The 23,366-nt window shown below is 43.8% G+C and overlaps 1 long non-coding RNA gene across 1 annotated transcript in view; it reads right to left on the bottom strand.

Annotated features, from left to right (window-relative positions):
• The window catches only part of LOC126475009 (uncharacterized), a 367,333-nt gene that overhangs the window by 85,815 nt on the left and 258,152 nt on the right, over nucleotides 1-23,366 (bottom strand). Inside the window, exon 2 of the long non-coding RNA XR_007586637.1 lies at nucleotides 11,618-11,681. This is a non-coding gene — a long non-coding RNA (uncharacterized LOC126475009). The remainder of the gene's footprint in view (nucleotides 1-11,617; nucleotides 11,682-23,366) is intronic.

Here is a 23,366-nt window from a genome sequence, read left to right as displayed (position 1 = left end):
TTGCACTTGCAAAGCAGTCGCACTTCTTGCTATCGAATGCTTTTTGTATGTAAAGCGATACTACCTCATGCGAAACTAACGGTATCATGCGCCTACATAAATGTAGAAATGTCTTCCATATTTCCATGCGAGTGGCAGTGTTCATTACGAACAATTACTCAATAAAAGTGACTTTCTTTGTTTTCGGCGCAGTAGGGATGCGCAGTCTCACGATGACAGCTTCCTGGCATCAGAATTCCATTTTTATGAAAACGTTAGTACTGAGAGTATTACTGAAATTGTACGAAATGGCTCATTACGAAACAGAAAAAATATATACGACTGGAACCCAAAATATCTACACATCTCTCCTGCGTGCAGTGCCGTAGTGAAGTCCCCTGCTATGCGGGTTATAATTAGGTGGCTACTCGTCATCCGTGTGGAAATGACAGTTAGGTAAGAGTGTTTGTTTTCTTTTCCCGTGGTCACCAATTTCATACTCAAATTTTTGTATACGTAGAGGCAACTGCTGGAAGCATTCGTAGCTACCGCTTCTACTCCCGCAGGAAAAAAAAAAAAAAATTACAGGATACTTGCCTTCGCGACTTGTTGCTCGTAACAGGAGAAGTGGATCGATGCATTCTATATCACGCAACAGACAATCGTCCAACGACAAACACGCTTTGTCGTTCGGTCATATACAGAAACGCTGACGCACAGAAGTTTACAGAATTCTGAAAATAATGCACAAAGCTATGCCAGGACACATTTTTCTCTATAGCATGTTACTAAGAACGATTAACGGCTAGGTTACATTTTTCGCGATAAATATCGGGTAACTACCGGTGCTAATGGCGTAGCTGATAAGGACAACGCACTGCGAAAATCTTAGCTTTGCTAATGCAATTCCGCTCACTTGTAGAGCTATTGTTATTTCCTCGCGTGCTTTGCAGTTTTGCTCTTAAATTCTGTAGTCTGCGACTACCCTCTCGCTTACGTAAATGGCTGCCGTTAATTCTCTGCTGTTATCGCAATTCGCGTTTTACGTCCTAAGGTCGCCATTTCGCTTTCTTAAAGTGCTTTTGCTGTATCTTTGCCAGCAGTTTCAAAACACTGCGCAATTCGTGCACCTACCGATGACAGTGCTGCTCTGAAAATAGTTTGGGACAAACATCTACCAGTTACGACAACTTTGTGCTAAAAGTAATATTAAGATACAGTAACAAACCATTTAACAATCGCTACAGGAACTAACTCGAGCCTAAACGACAAGACTGATCCGGGGAAATTAGGGAATTCCTTGTAATTTTCTCCTGATACCCACTGGCTATCAGCAGTGGCACGGTAGGACGCGCCCGTTTGTTTTTCCGACAGCTCTTCGATGTACAATTTCCTCCCTATAACACTGTACATCCCTTGGAGATATGTAACTTAAAGATTAAAAACCACACTTTTCGGTTTCCTTTGTGTTTATATCGACAAAATAGAAAGCACGTCTGAAAACTTCGGTTGGAGTATCATGCACAGCTACAAATATACTTAACAAGGTACTGCAAAGCGCGTGGCGGAGGGTACTTCTAACCAAAATTAAGAGATCTTCCGCCCTATTTGACCCTATATACCTCTGTACGCGCCCTAAACTCTCTGCCTGACGCGCATGGTCCCTACGTGGTAAAACGATGGTGACAACAAAACTGTCGCACACTCTCCTTCGAATGCAGCTTCTTTAAATTTATCCAACAGCGTTCTCGTAAGAACAAGATCGTCTTTTTTTCAGTATATTCTCATTTCAGTTCCATGAACATCTCTGTTACACATTCATATGGGCTAGACCCACTTCTTACCATCCTAGGAATCCTTCTATGAATGTGTTAGATGTCAGCTTTCGGACCTATTCAAAAAGAACTCCAAACGGTGGAGCAATTCTCTAAAACTGGTCACACTGATATCTTTTATGAGTTTTTCTTTACAGCATTAAGACTAAACTACGCCCGTACAGGTCATGAAGGCCCAACGGCACCGACCGGCCGCCGTGTCATCCTCAGACCCCAGGCGTCACTCAATGAGGATATGGAGGATATGTGGTCAGGAAGCCGCTCTCCAGGCCGTATGTCAGTTTACGAGACCGGAGCCGTTACCTGTCAATCAAGTAGCTCCTCAGTTTGTCTCACAGCGCTTAACATCGGTGATCTGACGGAAACCGGTGCGACTACTGCGGCAAGGTCGTTGGCTTCTTTACAGTACTACCCGCAAATATTTAAACGTTGGGACACGCTCCATTTGTTCGCTCAAATCTTGTAATGGGATACTACTTGGTTCTTGCTCATTGTTATAAAACACACAACACAAAAGAATACCTTAATTCACCTTCAAGGCAATCTTCAATGGCTTTTGGCAAAAAGCCAACGGGAATCGTCAGTCGTGGCTTATTTTGCAATCGACTGTAGCTTAGATGCCAAATGTTTTTGGGGGAAGGTCGAAACGCGACTTTTCTCTGTGCGGGACGACCACGATGGCTGCCTACCTTTCTCCGGATGCATCAGGACTAGTCGTCCCCTGGAAAGATGTTTTCCGTCCTTACTGCCTTTTGCTCGCTGAAAAGTTTGTGCGGCATTAATCGGATACAGATTACCTGCTTGCCCAAAGCATTTGGAACAATGGCGTTGTCATTGTCGTCAGAAGTACTAGTTCCTCGCGCATCAGTCTCAGAAAACTAGCCGACTTAGCTCCAGCACCTGTCGCACCTACTCCACGCTGTCTCTCGTTACGCTTGTGGACTCTCGACTCGAACCTGGCGCATTGCAAACGGCTGGCTGCCTTCCTTTCCGAGACAGCTTGAAACAGTCGCATTCACATTTTCCGCTCGTGGATTCTGTCCCGTACGCCTGCACCAAGATTTTCGCAGTCTGAACGTAAAAGCACGTTCCTGTGTTGTTTCTTGCCATTACGATACGAGGCTCCACAGTAGCTACGTTCCGAGAAGAATCTGTTTAGCTTATTTAGATTGTTAAACGTGACCCGACACTTCTCGACGCCTTACCCCGTGTGCATATGGCAGTGCCCATTTTTAACACTTTAACACACATTAGCATGGAGATATCGGCCCTACGTTTTAGATGCACCTTGTACCTTAGGTTGTTCCCACATAAGCTAACAAAAAAACGCATTACTTACTCGATACTTAATAATGCATCTGCCTAACGTGTATCTTTATTTTACGTACTTTAAACATTTAAATATGAGACCCGCCAGGTTAGCCGAGAGCGCTAATGCGCTGCTTCCTGGACTCGGGTAGGTGCGCCAGCCATTGATCGAATCCGCCCGGCGGCTTAACGACGGAGGCCGGTGTTCCGGCCAGCCTGGATGTGGTTTTAGGCGGTTTTCCACATCCCCCTAGGTGATTACCGGACTGATCCCCACGTCCCGCCTCAGTTACACGGCTCGCAGACATCTGAACACATTCGCACTAGTCCATGGATTACACTAGACACAGACAGTTGGGGTACGCTACTTCCGCCCTGGGGGGGGGGGGGGGGGGTGTACGGGGTGGCGTCAGGGAGGGCATCCGGCCACCCCTTCAATTAACCTTGCCAAATCCGATTAACCGGGCCGACCCTGCGTCATTGCGGGATAAAGGCACAAGCAAAAGACAGAAATAAAAAAACAATTAAATATGAATTCGTACGTTTATCCATGAATACAACGTAGAAGAACGTAAAGCACGTACTAGCCTTCTACATGGTCATTTCTCAAACATCCCCTGCAAATATACCACGTTTGATACGAAAAAATTGCTAGCTTGTTTTTTTCTGATGCCAACGTCTAATATTTAAATTTTTTTCTTGCTGCGTTGGTATACGTGTCCCTAGTTTAGGGTTACCTGTCGAACAGTTCTTGTAGATGATTCCTGGCAGATTAAAACTGTGTGCCGGACCGAGACTCGAACTCGGGACCTTTGCCTTGGCGCGCAAGTGCTCTACCAACTGAGATACCCAAGAACGACTTATGCCCCTTCCTCACAGCTTTAGTTCTGCCAGTACCTCGTTTCCTACTTTCCAAACTTCACTGAAGCTTTCCTGCGAAGCTTGCAGAACTAGCACTTCTGGAAGAAAGGATATTGTGGAGACATGGCTTAGCCACAGCCTGGGGGATGTTTCCAGAATGAGATTTTCACTCTGCAGCCGAGTGTGCGCTGATATGAAACTGATACGGTAGAGCACTTGCCCGCGAAAGGCAAAGGTCCCTAGTTCGAGTCTCGGTCCGGCACACAGTTTTACTCTGCCAGGAAGTTTCATATCAGCGCACACTCGACTACAGAATGAATATCTCATTCTAGTTCTTGTAGATTTTCGAACAATTTTAAATGTTAAATATAATGAAACAAAGAAATGGCATTACATTTCGTTTTAAGAATGGAAGATACGTCTGCACCTTACTTAAATGTTGAATGTTGCTTTATTCAAGTCATCTATGAATTACACAAGCGTTGTTGATGGGTGATTCAAACGTTTTCAAGAGGGTCCTAAAAAGGAAATATGGCAGATTAGTATTTAACGTGCCGTCGACAGCGCGGTCATTAGAGTCGGACCTCAAACTCGAAATGCGAAACGATGGGGAAGGAACTAGCCCCTACTTTTTTCAAAGGAAATATCCCGGTATTTGCCTGGATCGATTGCGGGGGATCACAGGAAACCTAAATCTGATTGGCAGGACGTGGATTTGAACAGCTGTCCTCCCGAATACGAGTTCAGTGTGCGAAACACTGTACCACATCGAGCGGTGAGGTTATTGGAGACAGAGAGAGGATCCTGAACAAGCTGAAGATGGCAAGTGTGTTGGACTCTTTAGTACCTCGACTATCTTTGAAAATGACGAAAAAATGAAGACAATGATAATTGACAATAGCCGAATACTCATCAGATGTTGCAATATTCTTTTCCTCATGCCGAGCAATTCTTTCATGTGTTTTGGGCGTTAACGTGTGGTAGCAATATCTGTCCGGAAACTTGAATTCCGACAAGAAGTCATTGCCACTGGAACGTTGCCAGAAAGTTACTAAACGAAATGGTGAAGAATTTGTGTAAAGTACTCGGAAGAAAAAGGCCAGACTCATTCGAAACTTTTTTGTCACCCCAACTATGTTGCTGCACACAATTCAGTTTTTTCGTGAATTTCTAACCAATATCCACAGTCTCAGACTTCGTATCGCCGAACACACAGCCCTTTGAACTGTAGTGATAGGATGTTACACCAACAATAAATAGATAGAGCTAAACACTATACAGTATCTTACATTGCAGAAGAGATGTGAAGATTGAAAAAAGTACGACTTCCAGCAACCCTTAAATATAATTTCAAACCTGTTTTTTCTCACTTACATACTTCGCGCCAAATATTTAACACATTAACCCATTTGTAAAATTATCAGATGTTTGAAGTTGTTTTACACCCACATGGAAGTTCAATTCTTAAGGAACCGGGTGTTTACTGGTGTTTAATGAAACCGTTAAAATGTACAAACGGATAACCAAATCGTGAACATCATGCTCAGTACTAGTGGCTGTTCAAAGTTTTCCAACGCCGTTGCCTCGTTTAGTTTTCTGCCTCTCAAAGAAATGGACTCGGTGACTGAATAGTGTTCGCAAACTAGAAAACGAAATGTAAAGCAATCGCCTATACTCAAAGGAAATCTCCTATATTTTTTCTTTTGGTCTTTTTCTCAGCGTTTATCCCGCTCTATGTCAGGTATGGTTGCCATCTTACAGCCAGTTTGCCAAGTAATTCCGCTTTCCGGTTTTCAAAGCATGACTGACAGCCCACAAAAAGGGGACACCTGAATTAAACGCAAGAATTACAGCAATCTTTGGTCATATATTGTGGAGAACATCATTTAAAATGATGCCGTAGTTGGTTATAATATCGATCATTTTGCTCGCCCGATGTCGACACAGTTTCCCAAAATATACCGAGCCAGTCTGACAAACGTACTATATTTGAGGTGGTCACCAGGACCGTCAAGTAAATTACTGAATTACGTGCAATAATAATGTCTCGTACTGTAACGACAGAATAAATGGTACAGGTTGAAGAAAAAAAGTTGCAGAGGTTTTAAAGAAATCTTGAAAACTAAAACGAACACCTATATAGACTTTATAGCCTTTATTATAAGATGAAGTACCAGTCGCCTAGATCACGTATGGCTGCATTTTACAATGCTCAAACTCCACTGCTCAAATGAAAATGGCTTCCGGATAGATCCGAAAAAAAGGAACAGCGGTGAACTGTGCAAGCTTTGATGAACTCACAATCAACAAACTTTTTTAAGTTTACAGGTTAAGGTCGTTCTGAAATAAGAGCTGGAAATATTCAAATTCCAGTGTTCGTCAAGCATTCTAAGGACGCATGACTATCATAGGTTTTCTCCCTGCAACATCCATACAAGCAAAAGCTGCCCACGAAGGATGCGATCATTTCCACACGTCTAAACATAGCTGACTGTTAAATAAAGCGAACTATTTACGTCGTCTGTTGCTTAGAATCGGTACTATACACCGCAACGTGTGCGCTACAGTGACAGAGAGGCGAAAAAAATAAAATAATGCATCGGAGTTCGCCCGTCTTTATAATCAAATCGGAAAATCTGTATGTCAGACAATCGCTAAGCGGGTCTAAGCCTTCCATTCAATCCCTTATTGATCAGTGGTGTGGCAGTTGAAGAAACGAAAGGCGAAGTTTCAAATTTCACGTTCAAGAAATCGTTCACACAGGAGAACCGTGCAAACGCACCGTCATTTGACCATCGGGCAGACTCTCGTAAGGACGAAATAGAAATAAGCATACCTGGCGTACAGAAACAACTGAAAGATTTGAAAACAAATGAGTCACCAGGTCCAGATGGAATCTCAATTCGTCTACAAGATTGGCGCCTTGCCTAGTTTGCATTTATCGTGAATCTCTTGCCCAGAGTAAAGACCCAAACGACTGGAAAACAGCGCAGGTATATACGAACGATAAAAGAACGGACCCGTAAAATTACAGACCAATATCCTTAACTTCTGTTTGCTGCAGAATCATTGAAGATATTCTCAGTTTGAATACAATGAACTTTCTTGAGGCTAAGAAACTTATGTCCACGAATCAGTATGGTTCACAGATATGTGAGTGCCTCGGAAACTTCTTAAGTAGTAGAAATCATTGTGTTGTCCTCGACGGCGAGTGTTCATCAGAGACAAGGGTATCGTCAGGAGTGCCCCAGGGAAGTGTGATAGGACCGCTGTTGTTCTCTATATACATAAATGATTTGGCTGACAGGGTGGGTAGCAATCTGCGGTTATTTGCTGATGATGCCGCGGCATACGGTAAGGTGTCGAAGTTGGGTAACTGTAGGAAGACACAAGACGACTTAGGCAAAATTTATAGTCGGTGTGATGAATGGCAGGTAGCCCTAAATGGGGAAAAATGTAAGTTAATGCGGATGAGTAGGAAGTTCAAACCAGTTATGTTCAGATACATTATTACTAGTGTCCCGCTACACAGTCAATTCGTTTAAATATCTGGGCATAGCGCTGCAAAGCGATAGGAAGTGGAACGGGCATTTAAGAACTGTGGTAGGGAAGCCGAATGGTCGACTTAGGTTTATTGGGAGAATTTTAGCAAAGAGTAGTTCATCTGTGAAGGAGACGGCATTTAGGACGCCGGTGCGATCGAGTGTTTGTGATCCGTACCAGGTCGGCTTGAAGAAGGACATCGAAACAATTTAGAGGGGGCTGCCAGATTTGTTACCGGAAGGTTCGAAGAACACATGTTGCGGAGATGCTTCGGGAACCCAAATGGGAATCCATGGAGGGAATGCGACGTTCTTTTCGAGGAACACTATTGAGAAAACTTAGGGAACCAGCATTTTAAGCCGATTGCCTAAAGATTCTACTGCCGCCAACATCTATCGCGCGGAGGGATCACGAAGATAAGATACGAGAAATTAGGGCTCATACAGAAGTGTACAGACAGTCGTTTTTCCTTCGCTCTATTTTCGAGTGGAACAGGAAGGGAAATGACAAGTAGTGGTACAGGGTACCCTCCGCCACGCACCGTACGGTGGCGTGTAGAGTATCTAGGTAGATGTAGACGAAGGTCGGACAATTGTGCGGACAGCGTCAAGTATTTTGACCAACTTGGGTATGTTCATTTCTATGGACGGTTTCGGAACGAAGTTCCATGGAACATTTGAATCCTCAGTTTGTAATTAATTTTTTTTTACACACACAAATGAGACCTGGTTGAGTACGCAGAACAACTGTTGTAAAATATTAAGGAAAATGTCTGGCGCACTATTTCAATGATGGGTATTTTTTTGACTGATCATATTACGGATATTTTGGGTAGTTTACATGTTTATTTATCTAGTCAGGTTCGTAGAGAGAGATAATGCGATTTTGTGGCAGATTTTACACTGGTACGCTGTGAATCTGATCGGAAATAAATTTAGGCTACCCTGACAATGTCATGCATATCTGGTGCCCACAGATCCAAATAAGGAAGTCTAATTCTCCCACTTTTGACGCAAGAAGGGGACGTCTACGAAGGGACTGTGGGCCGTTGGAATCTCCGTCAGGTTCAATGTGAAATTCGGCACTGAAGTATACCTTCTCTTAAATATATTACACCGTAGATTCTTCGAACAAAAAACTGTTCTTAGCGTTCGGAAGAACGCAGACGTCAAGAGTAACGGAAGCGATCTACAAAACTGTTGTACAGTATCACTGACCTCCATTTGACTCATTGAACATATTCTGAGCTCAGACGTTACGACGTATCTCGAACCGATTAGGCTCCGTGCCAACTAGCACTGATTCCGAAAACAATGGTCACGCGAGAGCCAACTCGCGCTTTTCTCATATGTCGTTCTGAAAGGCATGGATCGAGTCAGTCAGGTAGCCGCAGCAACTTTTGACTTCCAATGCTTACTAACGAAACTACAATCATAGGGGGTAAAAATGAAATTTTTGGGTCGTTTGATGACTGTTTGATACGGCAGACGTGGCAGCAGTCTTCCATGAAGGGTCATCGACATATGTAGAAGTAGCTTCATGGGTGCCTCTGAGATATATGTTGCGACCACTGTTGTTCATGTTATACAGGGTTATTCAAAAGGAAAGAACAAATTTCAGTTGTTTACTACAGGCAAACTGTGCAAGACAGAAACACATTGGACATGTCACTGGATAAGGGAAAGATCAAAGTTTTATGTTCGCACAGACACTATACCATACACGCAACATGAGCACCATGCGTTGCTCGAGGTAGTCCATTTCATTCCACACACCAATCGACAGGTCCCTTTTTGTTGTGTCGACAGCGCCAACAATCTGATTTTTCAGATCTTGAAGAGTAGTTGCCATGGTGGGACAAAGACTATGTCTTTTATGCGCCTCCAGAGAAAAAAACTGTGAGGATTGAGGTCTGGCGACCTGGCAGACGAAAAGCAATGAACAACATCTTGTCCACCTCTTCCAGCCCAACGTTGTAGGGTGGTGCTGTCAACACAACGCCGCACGTCAAGGTGAAAGCGAGGCGGCACCTATCATGAATAGAAATGAAATAATTGGAATGGAATCTTCGTCAAGTTGAGGAAATAACAAGTTTTGCAGCATGTCCATGTATGTCTATCCTGTCATAGTTTCCTTCGCAAAATATAAAGGTCCATAAACTTTGGGAACAGAAACAGCACAAAATACGCGGTCTCCTTCATATTCGACGTCTACGTCAGATATTTAAGAGCCCAAATTCTTACATTGTGGTGGTTTACATTAACCATCGATTCGTCTGAAAACATGAGTTGTTCGGAAAAAGTGTCCTCTGCCATATCCTGGAGAACTAAAAATTGAAAATTCGTACCTTCTATTATGGTTACCGGGACGCAATTGCTGCAGTAACTGCAACTTGTAAGGCTTCACATACAGGCGTCGTTTCAGAACACGCCACACTGGTTGGACTTCTAGAGGGCTCCGCGTGAACGCATCTAGCATACGCTCGACATTTTCTTCACACGAGCGTGGATCCTATGCATATGCAACCAACTTCCTAAAATTTTGTATGCCAGTCATAAATCTGCTTGTGAAAGGGAGGGGGGGGGGGGCGCTTCTTGCTGATTGGACAGCGGGATGCACGTTGCACATGAACAGTGGATTGAGTTCGCACTACATTCCAACACATAAAACGATTTCTCTCGTGGTGTAGCCGCCATATTGCCACAAACAAACAATCCTGCTGCGTCAAAACTTTGACCTTTCTCTATCTTGTGACAAGCTCAATGTGTTTCTGTCTTTTATAGTTTGTAACAAACACTTGAAATCCGTTCTTTGTTCTCGAAGCACCCTGTATATTAATGATCTCAGACTTTCACTGATGATGCAGTTATGTATTACAAAGTAGTAGATGGAAATGTCGATTCTGGTAGAGGAAATTGAAGAGAAACATGACGCAATCAAATAATTTACAAGATTAAAAAAATACCACAACGATATCCAATCAGATCTTGATAAGATCCCCCAGAGTGGTGCAAAGACTGAAAAACTGCTTTAAATGTTCATCAATGTAAAATTCTGCAGTTCACAAAACGCAAATACGATGCATCAAATGTCTACCATTAAATGAGTCATAACTGCAATCAATCAATTCCTGTAAACACCTGGGTGTAACAATTTGAGGAGATACGAAATGGGATTATTACACAGGCTTAGTCGCAAAAAATGGTTCAAATGGCTCTGAGCACTATGGGACTTAACATCTTAGGTCATCAGTCCCCTAGAACTTAGATCTAATTAAACCTAACTAACCTAAGCACATCACACACATCCATGCCCGAGGCAGGATTCGAACCTGCGACCGTAGCAGTCACGCGGTTACGGACTGAAGCGCCTAGAACCGCACGGCCACAGCGGCCGGCGTTTAGTCGCATGCATAAAGCAGTTGACAGACTTCGCTCCATGGTAAGATAGTGGAAAAACGCAGGCATTAATCAAGAGATTTCTTACAAAACATTCGTGCAGGCAATCCTTGAACACTGCTCGATTACATGGGCGCCACACCAAATAGAACTGTCAGGAAATATTGTGCGTATACAAAGCAGGGCAGCACTAACGGTCACAAGTTTGCTGGACTTATGAGTGACTGTCGCAGAACTACAGTCTCTTAGCCCTGTCTTAAGAAATTGTCTTTCAATCGGACACTACACGATACTCTCTATTTTTTCAAACCGCATTGTTACGTATCCAGTAAAATAATAAATTTTTCTGCGGAATTGTGTTAAAGCACATCAAACGCTTCAAATACGATCCCTTAAACTGTCCTTTAACTGTCCAAATGCTTATTTGTAAAGTTTACTTGAGGTGTGATATGAGAAGGCTCTAATTTCAAACTGCAACAATGCTATACATGTCCAGGCCATCAACAGTGAGTGGATTACACAGAGCAATGTTACTAAGCTACGTACTGGATTTGTCTGCCTTCATGAACATCTTCCCGTAGTTGCTATAGCTGCTATTTTAATACTGAATGTGCAAAAAAAGCCCCAGAAGGCTCGAGCTGCACGGAACGCCTCAAAGCCACATCGAAAATATATGTACGTGTAGGAACTCACCATACTGATTAACGGAAGACTTAGAGATGCAGTGGCTGATAGCTGGCCGTCCTCGAGGTAGGCCCTGGGAAAGAAAAAGGTCCATTAATTTTCTGAGTGTCACAAACACATCATGTTATTACTGTATTTATTTCGAGGTGAAGTAATGGCATTGTTAATGGTTTAATAAATAAAGCGTACAGATACTTCAACACGTTAACGCCGGCGCAGAGAATTGTTTTTCTCACTGTGGGTGCTGCTTTTCCTATTCCTCGCCCTGGGGCGACTATCATACTCGAACGCCCTAGGCTGCCTTTTTTAATATATTTACCTTTCATTTTGTAAATGGCATTAAGTCCATTCTTTTAAAATATGTAAAATAATTTTACACTCACTTAATCACAAATTATGTGATATTTACTTTTTTTTTCTAGAAAGCTCTATCGTTGTCGGCTCACAAAAAATTACGACAGCTGTTCCGAAAGTAAGATCCGATCGTTCGTGAAACGAAAACCACAGTGAAAATCAACAACAGTTAGCCATTCCTTCCAGCTACCTCTCTAAATAGTCGCTACTCCGACTTAGACATTTGTCGTGGCGTTGTACAAACTTTCCAGTACCTTCGTCACACAAAGCAGCCGCCTGTGCTTTCCGCCAATTCTCTACGCTGATCTACCTTTCGTTGTTTGTGCCAAAATGTTGTCTTCGTCGAAAGTCGTTCGTGTGAGCAGAGATGAAGGGAGCCTATTAAGGGCTGTATTGTGGGTGATCAAACACTTCCCATCGAAAAAGCTGCAGGAGTGTCTTCATTGCCCCTACAGAATGCGGCTGAAAACTGTCTTGAAGAAAAAACGACATTTATGTTATGTGGGCTACATAGCTTCATGCGAAATCTCTCACCAGATCCACATACTTGGCGGGAGATCACTGTTGTTTTAGGCATTTATACGTGATCACTTTGCGCTCTGAAGTGAAAAGAGTAGCGTGAAGCTATCGACAGGCGCAGTCGGTTTCCATTTCGCGCCTAATCGGACCTTAATTTCCGAATACGCCTCGTATATTCACAGCTGTTCGTTGCGCCTGGCTCGTAGATAAGAAATCATGCGTCAGTGTATTCCTGGTATCATAACTGGCAGAGTCGAAAGTGAGCTACCGGTAGTGTACGCCAGCGAGAACGTGTTAAGGCTGCTGGTACATTGGTTCAATGAAACTGTAAGGTGACTGCAACGTGACTTCTCCGCTACAACTGAATGGGGGTCGCGCTGCACGCAACTCTGGCGATCGACTCAGAAGTGTTGGTTATTGTCAGTCTGCTCCAGAGAGCTCAACACTAAACTAGAGAGACTACTCAAAAGCGTCATTGCATAGAAAATCGTGACGGTGTTTGGCGGGTACGCCATATTGACGAGGACATTCAGGGTTGTTATTACTGCCTGTGCTTGCGACTTTGAAGCGATTCTTCCACCGAACTACAAGCTAAACCTAGACAGCGCCACGTAGTATGAGTCAACAAGAATTTCATTTCTCCTGTTAAGTACAAGGATTTGACGCTTGCCCGATCCATCACGGCGGCTGTGACGCATTGCGTCACGACTTGGCTTCGTATACTAGTCTCTCCAGTTTAGTGTTGAGCTTATTGGTCTGCTCCACAACGGCAACCAAGGCAGTTCGTAATCTTCTCGCTGCATATTGGTAGTTATGTATGCTTAAAAGAAAGCGGAAATATTGAATTCGTCCATTCATTTGCGATAATGAGACACGTTCAGCTTTCGTATTAACGTAAGAACTTAAAAAGGGGAAGTTAAAGCAATATACAGGATGTCGAAGAAACTGTTCGAGAAGCTAACTGAAAATCTTAATTTAATCATTACACAAAAAGGACACAAACCGGCGGAAAAAATCTTAGTTCAAGAAAGACTCCTGCTTACTTTGAGGTTTACAATTTTTAAAAATGCTTTTTGTCAATAGTGCAGAAAACAGATAGCGTAACAATTTATCATGAGACGAGTCTGTTACGGCGTAAAGTCAAGCGCCGGCATGCCAGTCGGAAACGAGAGAGGGCTGTGAAGAAGACGTCAGCCAACTGCAAGCTGACCCACCCCTCACCAGGATGACAACGCGAAAGCAGCGGCCTCCATGCGAGGAGAACATACGCGCCGCGCCCGACTGGCCGCGGCCCAGTTCAAGGACAGCATCAAGCCTAGTTATTTCGCTTCCTACTATGTAGTATTGTCTATATTGAAGAAACTTCTTTATTTTGTCTGTCGCCCTTTGCTTGCGACACATCTGTATAAATACAAAGTTACGCATTGTAATCATTTGCTTTCCGTAATGAAACTCATTAATAGGATTTGTTTGAATTGTCTGTCTAGCGATCCGAGAAAGCAGGTGTCCTAGACAGCTCATCTTTGACGACTATGTATGATTCAACAGAATCTATATGGTTCAAATGGCTCTGAGCACTATGGGACTCAACTGCTGAGGTCCTAAGTGCCCTAGAACTTAGAACTGCTTAAACCTAACTAACTTAAGGACATCACACACATCCATGCCCGAGGCAGGATTCGAACCTGCGACCGTAGTGGTCGCGTGGTTCCAGACTGTAGCGCCTAGAACCGCTCGGCCACTCCGGCCGGCAACAAAATATATACATTTATACATTTAAACCCATTACATACAATACAGTTCTACCGTATTTCAACATCTTTTTAATATAAAGAAATTAAGAGTAACGATATGACTTTTGAGAACGAAACATGAAGATTGCTAACATCACATTGCCACTAATTACCTGATGGATAATGGCAACTCTGGGAGGTAGATAGGCGGTGAAATGTGGCATCATTAATCGAAGTTACTTTCGTGTGTGTTATATTGATGAAGAGGTGATGCATTTGGAGTCACGTGTGCGAATGGTGATGATGCTGACTGTGATGATTTGAACGACGCTTCAATACCATCACATCAATGCTAGCACTTCCAAAGTTTAGCGCGAACTACTTGGTTCCAGTCTGACGTTATTAACTATCAAATAACACATAATGCGAGGACAGGCCCACGAGAGTCAACAGTCAAAGCGGCTGCATCGGTGTTGGTTGCTTGGGAGTGGTACACAGGTTTTTGTCGCCACTGCGTTGCAGTTGCACCAGGGGGTGAAGTGAGAAGGCTATTCGGAAAGTAAGGTCCGATGGGGTGCAAAATGGAAACCATGGCGAAAATCCGAAGCTTTGCTCAGATATGTTTCACAGTGTCTCTAGTATGCCTGTCGATTGCGTCACGTTGCTATTTTCAGTTCTGAGCGCACAGTAAGCAAGTAAAGATGCTTAGAACAATAGAGTCTCCGGCCAAGTAGGAAGGCCTGGTGTTAGATTTCGCCTGATGTCATGCAGCCCACATAACATAACTGTCATACGTTTTCTTCTGCATGACAATTCTCGGCCGCACTCTGAAGGGGCGATGTAGATGCTCCTGCAGCGTTTTCGATGGTAAGTGTTTGAACACCCACAGTAGAGACCGTAACTGACTCTCCCTGAGTTCCATCTCTGCTCACATGAACCGCTAGCCATGAAGACAACGTTCCGGCACAGACGACGACGAGCTGTAGACCAGCGTAGGGAGTGGCAGGACGCACAGGCGGCTTGCTTTTGTGACGAGGGTATTGGAAAGTTGGTACAACGGCACGACAAATGTCTAAATACGTGCGGCGAGTAAGTAGAGAAGGTGTACCTAACCGTTGCAAATAAAACATTTTTGATTTTCTCACTGGTTTCCATTTTGCGACCGATCGGAGCTTACTTTCCGAATAGGCCTCGCACAATGCAGTAAAAAGTGTCAAACTCTCAAGTGACTGGTGTCCGAGGCTCATGCCACATGTGCGCAGGAGTTGTTTTGCGCCAGTTGACGAACGGCCGAAGTGTGAAACCTCACCATGTGTTTACAGCACCGTCGGAAGATTACAATTGCCACCAGATAAGCTATCGCACATTACCAGTGCAGATTAACTCTAGAGGTAATACGTTCTGTCAGAATGGAAATCACAAACGACGATGTAAGGCTGTAATTTCATGCTCACTCATAGGAAACTGCCAGTGACACACCAAACTAATGAACAACGATGCTCGCAATTTAATATTTTTTACAAAAGTCTACCAAGAGGTTTTGTTGAGATATGATTTTACTATTATTTTAATTTTTTTCATTCGTTAAAACACAGGTGGCTTCGAAACCGTCAGTGTAGTTTGTTTGCAAAGCCCGTATAAAGAGACAGTGTTGCGAAAAAATTGAAATTTCAATGAAGGTTTTCATTCGATGATTATCTACAATTTTCGTAAAGTCCTGCCTCAACAAAAATACTTCAAACAGCTTTGTTCGATTTCTGGTAACCAAACACCTTCAGAAATGGACCTAATCGTATAGCGCAACGCCCTAGCTTGCGGGAACTGAAGAGGGTGGGCCACACTCGGATCGAACTAGGGTCACCGATTAACAACGTTGGTTGGTGCACCGGCAATTCGGGGTGTGGGTTTTTGGCTGTTTTCCACTCGTTTTAGGCAAATGCTGGGCTGCTCCCACTTTCCGCCACAAAAATCACGATACACAAATGTTAAATGTTAAAATACGGTCACACAAAGCACAAAGTCTCTGCAATTCACACACAGGGACTACACACGACTATGGCGACAGAAGGGGCATGGGCATACGTTCACAAGGTTGAATGAAATAACTTTACCAAAACACGAGTACAGCGGAGCCCCGAATCTGAACGGGATAAACACTAACGAAAAGAAGAAGACTAATCACCTTCAGGAAAGGCGGTTTACGACTGGATTGCAGAATTACAGCGTTGTTGTGCGTCCGTCAGCGATGAATTCAGTGAACGTCGACCGAAATCGGTTGTTTGTCAGAGAAACATCGATGCCTCGCGCGACCTGACTGAAGAGGTTCGGCATTTGACTTAGCGTGAGACATGGCCATCCTACCTATATTGAAACCCGCAGCACATTTGATTTTGCGTGGACATTTAGCTATAGAAAAGATCTGCTCATAATGGATCCCACGCAACTAGCGTAAGGAAATGTTCAAATAATTAGAATGAGGAAATGCAAAACAGATATACAACATCCTAAAAGGACACAGAACTAGAATATAATCGTAGTCGGAAATAAAATACCAATTGGGTGTACCAAGACGAACCCAAATCGTCAAAAGTAGCTCGGTCGAGAACAACAACATAATCGTTTATTTCTTTGGTTACATTGGGTAGGTCGCGATCATTGCTTCAGAGGATCGAAGAACAATTAAGACCGAGTGTCAGCGCAAATTAACATCATTCGCAAATGCACTAGCAGCAACAGGAAAACCCTACTTCAAACCATCAAATCCTCGGCCCCGGCATTCTGTTTCTCAGTAGAGAGTACGCGTCCCCTGTATGGTACAGCTGTGCCCACGCAAGGCAAGTGAATGTTGCGCTGAACAGAAACTGCACGACTCATCACTGTATATCCGCCATCTACAGTCACGGTTTACTGCTTAGCAAGTATTGTACCACCTGATATACGTCTGAAGTGGCTGCAGACGTTTAAAAGGAAAGGAATTTGAATTAAATCATTTGCACGTATACCACGGCCATCAATCTCCAAGATCTACTTTGAAATCCACAAGTTTCTTCGGTTCAGTGTCAGCTCTACGTCCTCACGTGCCACCAGAGAACAACCGTCGGCAGCTAGGTGTGAGCAACTTCAAACTTGGATGAATCCTGCTGCTTGTCTAGAGCCTAGTGGTACTTTAGACTGGTCTACCTGGACATCGTTGAACAAACTAAGATCCGGTGTTGCTAAATCCTGGGACACCCTCGTCAAATCGGGATATTCCAGACGAACACATTCGGGAGGACGACGGTTCGATCCCGCGGCCGGCCATCGTGATTTAGGTTTTCCGTGATTTCTCTAAATCGTTCCAGGCAAATGCCGGGATGGTTCCTTTGAAAGGGCACGGCCGACTTCCTTCCCCGTCCTTCCCTAATCCAATGAGACCGATGACCTCGCTGTTTGGTCTCTTCCCCCAAACAATCCAATCCAAATCCAGACGAACAGAACAGACAGTGGATCACTGTTCATGCTGCCCTGGGTCATGCAAATTCTTGGCGAGGAACATTTAGTTTTCTCCTCTTGTTCAGTTATGTAAACTTCGTGTATTATAAATTATATAAATTGTTGTTTTAGGAGTATCCCACAATATTTCACAGTTAGGTAATGTAAAGTTTTATACGGCTTCTGATCGAGTAGATGTCTCAAGTTATAGGGAAAAAAATAAGAAAACTTCGCATTATTCTGTACCGTGGGGAAAAACACGCAATTCATGTCTTATCGTCTGTATTCACTTTGTTTATAGCCTACCGACTTCTATTTGTGGCTCTGAGCACTATGGGACTTAACATCTGTGGTCATCAGTCCCCTAGAACTTAGAACTACTTAAACCTAACTAACCTAAGGACATCACACACATCCATGCCCGAGGCAGGATTCGAACCTGCGACCGTAGCGGTCACGCGGTTCCAGACTGAAGCGCCTAGAGACTTCTATTTGTCCTTACATTCTCTTATTCTACTTTCTTTAACGAGAACGTAACACTTTCGTCGCAATGGAGATTGTTCTGCACTTCTAAGCGAGCACTGCGTCTCCACTATAAATTTTCTATTTAAAAAACTCAAAAGTTCATTCTGAATGTTGGACTCACCAAGTTCGTTTTATTCAACGCAGTTCGCACCAGATATGTACGCTGGTTGAGTCACAGAACAGTCCGTAAATATTTATTCACAGTTTATCGTGCTTCATTTCTACCTGCAGCGACTTCCGCTGTAACAGTTGTGTCGAAAAAAAGATCGACAAAATTAATTTTCACGTATCTTGCATGGCACAGTACGCAATTAATTTTAGGAAAATAATTGGTCCAAATCGCACGGACTACCTTATCTTAGCTGTTCTATGTTCTCGTGGGGGATATTACTGCTCCCTTTGGTAAACAACAAATTTGTGAACATTTATTCTCATCGCCTTGAGACGCTGTTGGATCTTTCTAAACTGTGTTTTTGAGGAACCACCATCAGAGTTTAAAACATTTACCATGAATTGGTTTGTATAAATTTTGAAGGCGAATATTTAGAGAAGAGTTCGGCCCGCGGCTGTCAACGCGGACGAGAGGAGAGTAGTGGGCGGCGCGGCGGCCGCGGTCGCGAAACGAGACGTGGCAGGCAGCGCCTGCTGCCGCTGCGAGTCGTTCGCCAGGAGCAGCTCTCGCCGCGCCGCGCCGTTTTCTCCCGATTTCACCTCGGATCGCGAATGCGCCCGAGCGCCCGCCCCGCTGACGTCACGGGCCCAGCGCGGTAAACAACGGTGCCGGTGATAACGGCGCGAGTGCAGTTCTCTGACTTCACAACGCCGAGCCGTAAGCAGCTCTCGATTTACGTAACAGCAGCGGCACGCGGACTAGGCAAATTACCGATCAACGTGACGAAAATGGAAGATGGACTAGGCAAACTACCGATCAACGTGACGAAAATGGAAGATGGACTAAGCAAACTACCGATCAACGTGACGAAAATGGAAGTTCGATCGCAACCGTTCAATGAAGGTGTTGTTGTTGTTCCTAATTTTTTTGTTTTTGATGTTCAATCGACAACGAAGTCATCAGAAGACCACTACTTGCCTGTGTTTTGGTTCAAATGGCTCTAAGCACATCTGAGGTCACCAGTCCCCTAGAACTTAGAACTACTTAAACCTAACTAACCTAAGGACAGCACACGCATCCGTGCCCGAGGCAGGATAAGAACCTGCGACTGTAGATGTAGCGCGGTTCCAGACTGAAGCGCCCTGAATCGCTCTGCCACAGCGGCCGACGCCCGTGTTTTATAGTGGTGGCTCGATTCTTTGCAATGAAACATGAACTGCCGCCCAGCGTTAGGTAATTGTTTCAATTACTGCACTGATGTCCGAGTGCTAGTATTTTAAGTTTGTACGCCGGCCAGGGTGGCCGAGCGGTTCTAGGCGCTACAGTCTGGAACCGCGCGACCGCTACGGTCGCAGGTTCGAATCCTGCCTCGGGCATGGATGTGTGTGTGATGTCCTTAGGTTAGTTAGGTTTAAGTAGTTCTAACTTCTAGGGGACTGATAACCTTAGCAGTTAAGTCCCATAGTGGTCAGAGCCATTTGAACCATTTAAGTTTGTACGACGGCTGACCAGAAAGTAATGCACAGCATTTTTTTCTTCAACAATTCTAAATTGAACATAATGAGAATTACACACACGAAAGAATGGTGTTTTATCTACAGATCCTACTTCTCCACATAATCTCCATCACGTTCTACGGCCTTCCTCCAAGGCCAAACAAGGGCGTGTATGCCCTGTCGGTACCAATCCTTGTCCTGGTGGCGCACCCAGTGCTTCACTGTGTGAATCACCTCCTCATCATACTCAAAATGTCTTCCACGAATGGCTCCTTTAATGGGTCAAGCAAGTGGAGGTCCGAGGGGGCTAGGTCACGTGTGACAGCCGTGGATGGTCTCCCCGACTGCTGCAAACCGTGGAGCTCTGCGGAGCCACCTCCGTGCCAAGCGACTAACTGGTTCTGTCGACAGCATATTCCCTATAGACTTTGCACAAGCGTTTGTGAATATTCCCCAGTTTCTTTCCCTGCAGTGAGAAATTCAATGACGGCACGTTGCTTATAACGTACATCACCTACAGACGCCATTTTGAAACTGTCCTGTAGCTACGCTATGAGTCGGAAGTGACGGAAACTTGGCGCGCTAACTCAGGAGACTTCAAATAATATATACGTAACGTTTCGCATTCGTAGCATTGTTTTCGATAGAGAAAAAAATACGGTGCATTACTTTCTGGGCAACCCTCGTATATCTTACAATGGATAGCATGCACCTCCAATATCTCAAAAGATAACTGCTAGCTTAGACGCTTTGTAGCTGTAATATGTTAGCAGTGTCTACAAAATTTAATAAAGTGTCATTTGTCCATTTTTATGCGCATACTTCAGGGCACACTATCAAAGTTACACAGAGGTCTAGATAGAAAGTACTTAACGTCCAATACATGTTTTGTGTATGCGCCTGATGTACTGTTATAAATATTGCACAACAACGAACCTTTGTAAGCAAATGTAAATAATGTCAAAACATGTAACGTAGAATACGTTTCTGCAATCTCCTATTAACCTGACAGAACTGCTGAAGTATGGTTATAGTGCTAGGCACAGATTCATGCTTAACCAATTGTTTTCAACCAAAAATGTCTTTCAGTTCTTTCCTTTTAGATTTTCATGTCTGCTTTCTCTGTAAGGCGTCACATGCAGTTCTCTCTGGATGTCCAGGAAATGGGATGTGCAAAGCGGTAGGCAGCCATTAAAGTTGAATGGCTCTGTTAAAAAATTCAGCCCTGCTTGTCTCATAGCATTTCCACGGCAAGAGGACGTAATTTACATCGTCACCGGCTTTTAGGGACTCGACCTGCACGTAAAGTCTGTCCAGTAAGCTTATTATGTGCAAGTTGGTGGGGAAAGATTACTTGTGTCGAGAAGTCATCGCCAAGTGGATGCTCATATTTTCCAGCATTTTTGGATTTTTCGAACCATGGATGCAAAACTGGGTATCTTTTACTTTTTTTTCTTTTTGCACTTGCACTTTATGGGTGCATTTCACCCAGGATCCTGACCGTCATACTCTTCCATTCCCAGCATCTAGCACAGTCTATCAAAGAAAGCAAGAATAGTGTTTAACGTCACGCCGTCAACTATGTCATTAGAGGCAGGGCACAAGCGAGGGTAGGGAGAGGGTGGGGAGGGAAATCGCCTGCATCGTTTTCAATCGATCGATCCCACGACGAACATCAACACTACGACACCTATGCAAATGTGAAAAAGAGATTGTAAGAGTTCATGGAAATCGAAAACCTCACAAGCCACATTGTCATAATGTAAGTGGTAGTGACCCGGTGTGGGTTCTCCTTCTCACTTCTGCATTGTTTTGTAATTACTTTTTTGAGTCCTGAATCGTTTTACATTGCGCCACTTCGCTCGTCGTACTGACAGCATCTTCATCTTCGTACCTTCAACTCCAGTTTTTCCAATTGTAAAAGATCGAATCACAGAAAGACGCAGCCCCGTCGTTATGAGCAAACGGCGCTGCAAATTGTGATCGTTATTACGTAAGCCTAAAAACACATATATTTCATGAGTTCCAAGACCGTAGACGAGAGAGTGCACACTTTTCCACTACAGAGAAAATTTGGCGTAATCAGGTAGGTGGAAAGCACAAACAAAAACGGAGGCATTGTTTGTGAGGTACTTCATTGTTTAAAAAATGTAATTCGGTGCTCGTGAGCAAAACTCGTTCCTTTGTTCGCGTGTCGTGTTGCAATGTGACCTCAAAAGACAGCACTTACGCAACACAGTAGTTCTCTCTGCACGGTTCCACAGCATTTTCGGATGACAACAAGAAAGTCCTCGGCTTCGAAGTCGACGTTAATGATTCGTTGATGTTAAACAACAGACGAAAGGAGGGCTAGCGTTGACAAATGGCAAAAATGTCTAACACAGCACCAGGAACTTGTGCCCAAAGATTCAGTGGCCCCTGGCCACAAGAACTTCCGTTCAGGAAGCGCACCGACATTCCCAAAATGGAGAGTTAGGATTACACGTTGGTCGACGACAATGTCAATACAAGCGGAGCTCAAGATCGGACAGGGGAAGGATGTGGAGAGAAATCGGCTTTGCATTTGAAATTAATCGGTTCTAGGAAATCACTGAACATATAAATCAGGGTGGCCGGATAGAAATCTGAACAGCCGCGTTCCGGAAGACCCTAGCTAGTGAACACATCTCATGCAGACTGGTTAAACTGCTTTACGCCATGTCAATAGCGCAGAAACAAAACGTGACCTTAGCGGACAGATTATTAATCACCTCAGCAGCACACTGGTCGTTAGGATCGTTGTAGATGGTGCAGAAGTGGTACCAAGCGATTATGTGACCCTCCACTGATGACTTCAGTGATCAGACGTGTATATTCCAGTCGGTAGTATGGGATCTGCGCAGTAAGAGCTGTCGTGTTAGGACGTGCCCCTGACCTCACATTAATGTAGCTGTCAGAATTGTTGGTGTATCAAGACAGGCTGTTCAATGTACCTACAAGAAACGGTGTACAACTCGCATCTTTATAATTTATGCAGACTATGCCCCAAAAATCCTTACTCTACCACTGCAAGTAAGAGATGGTTCTGAATTAAAATAAATGTTTGTAATGTTGGATATAATTTGTAAAAAGGAAACAAAACGCGAAATCTTGAGCCACATAAAGAGAGCTGGTACAGTAAACGACTGATATGAAAAGACAATTTCAAACAATATCCTGAAGCAGTACGACGCAATGTAAAAAATCGCGTCGGGCATTGCAAGATAGATAGTTCGATTTTCACTAGTAACAACTTTTTTAACTATTATAGTAAATCTGTGTTTATTATGAAATGCAAACGTTAATTAACAAATACTAAATCAGATTTTTTGATAAAAATAACATATTTCTGTTTTAAATTACTAATCATACGAAAGTAACACTTACAAACACAGCTGTCTCAGAAGGCCAGACGAACAAAAAATTTCCAAAATTGTGAGGAGAAATGTACAGTAACGCCACTTTCACAATTTTTAAGGGCACCACTAAGCCAGTGGCGTAAGTAAACGGAAGGATATTAAAAATCTCGC

The sequence above is a fragment of the Schistocerca serialis genome, chromosome 4 (assembly GCF_023864345.2).
Source record: "Schistocerca serialis cubense isolate TAMUIC-IGC-003099 chromosome 4, iqSchSeri2.2, whole genome shotgun sequence".
Classification (NCBI taxonomy): Eukaryota; Metazoa; Arthropoda; class Insecta; order Orthoptera; family Acrididae; genus Schistocerca; species Schistocerca serialis.
Note: the sequence above shows the minus strand (reverse complement) of the source record. Positions and strands in the feature narration are given on the sequence as shown.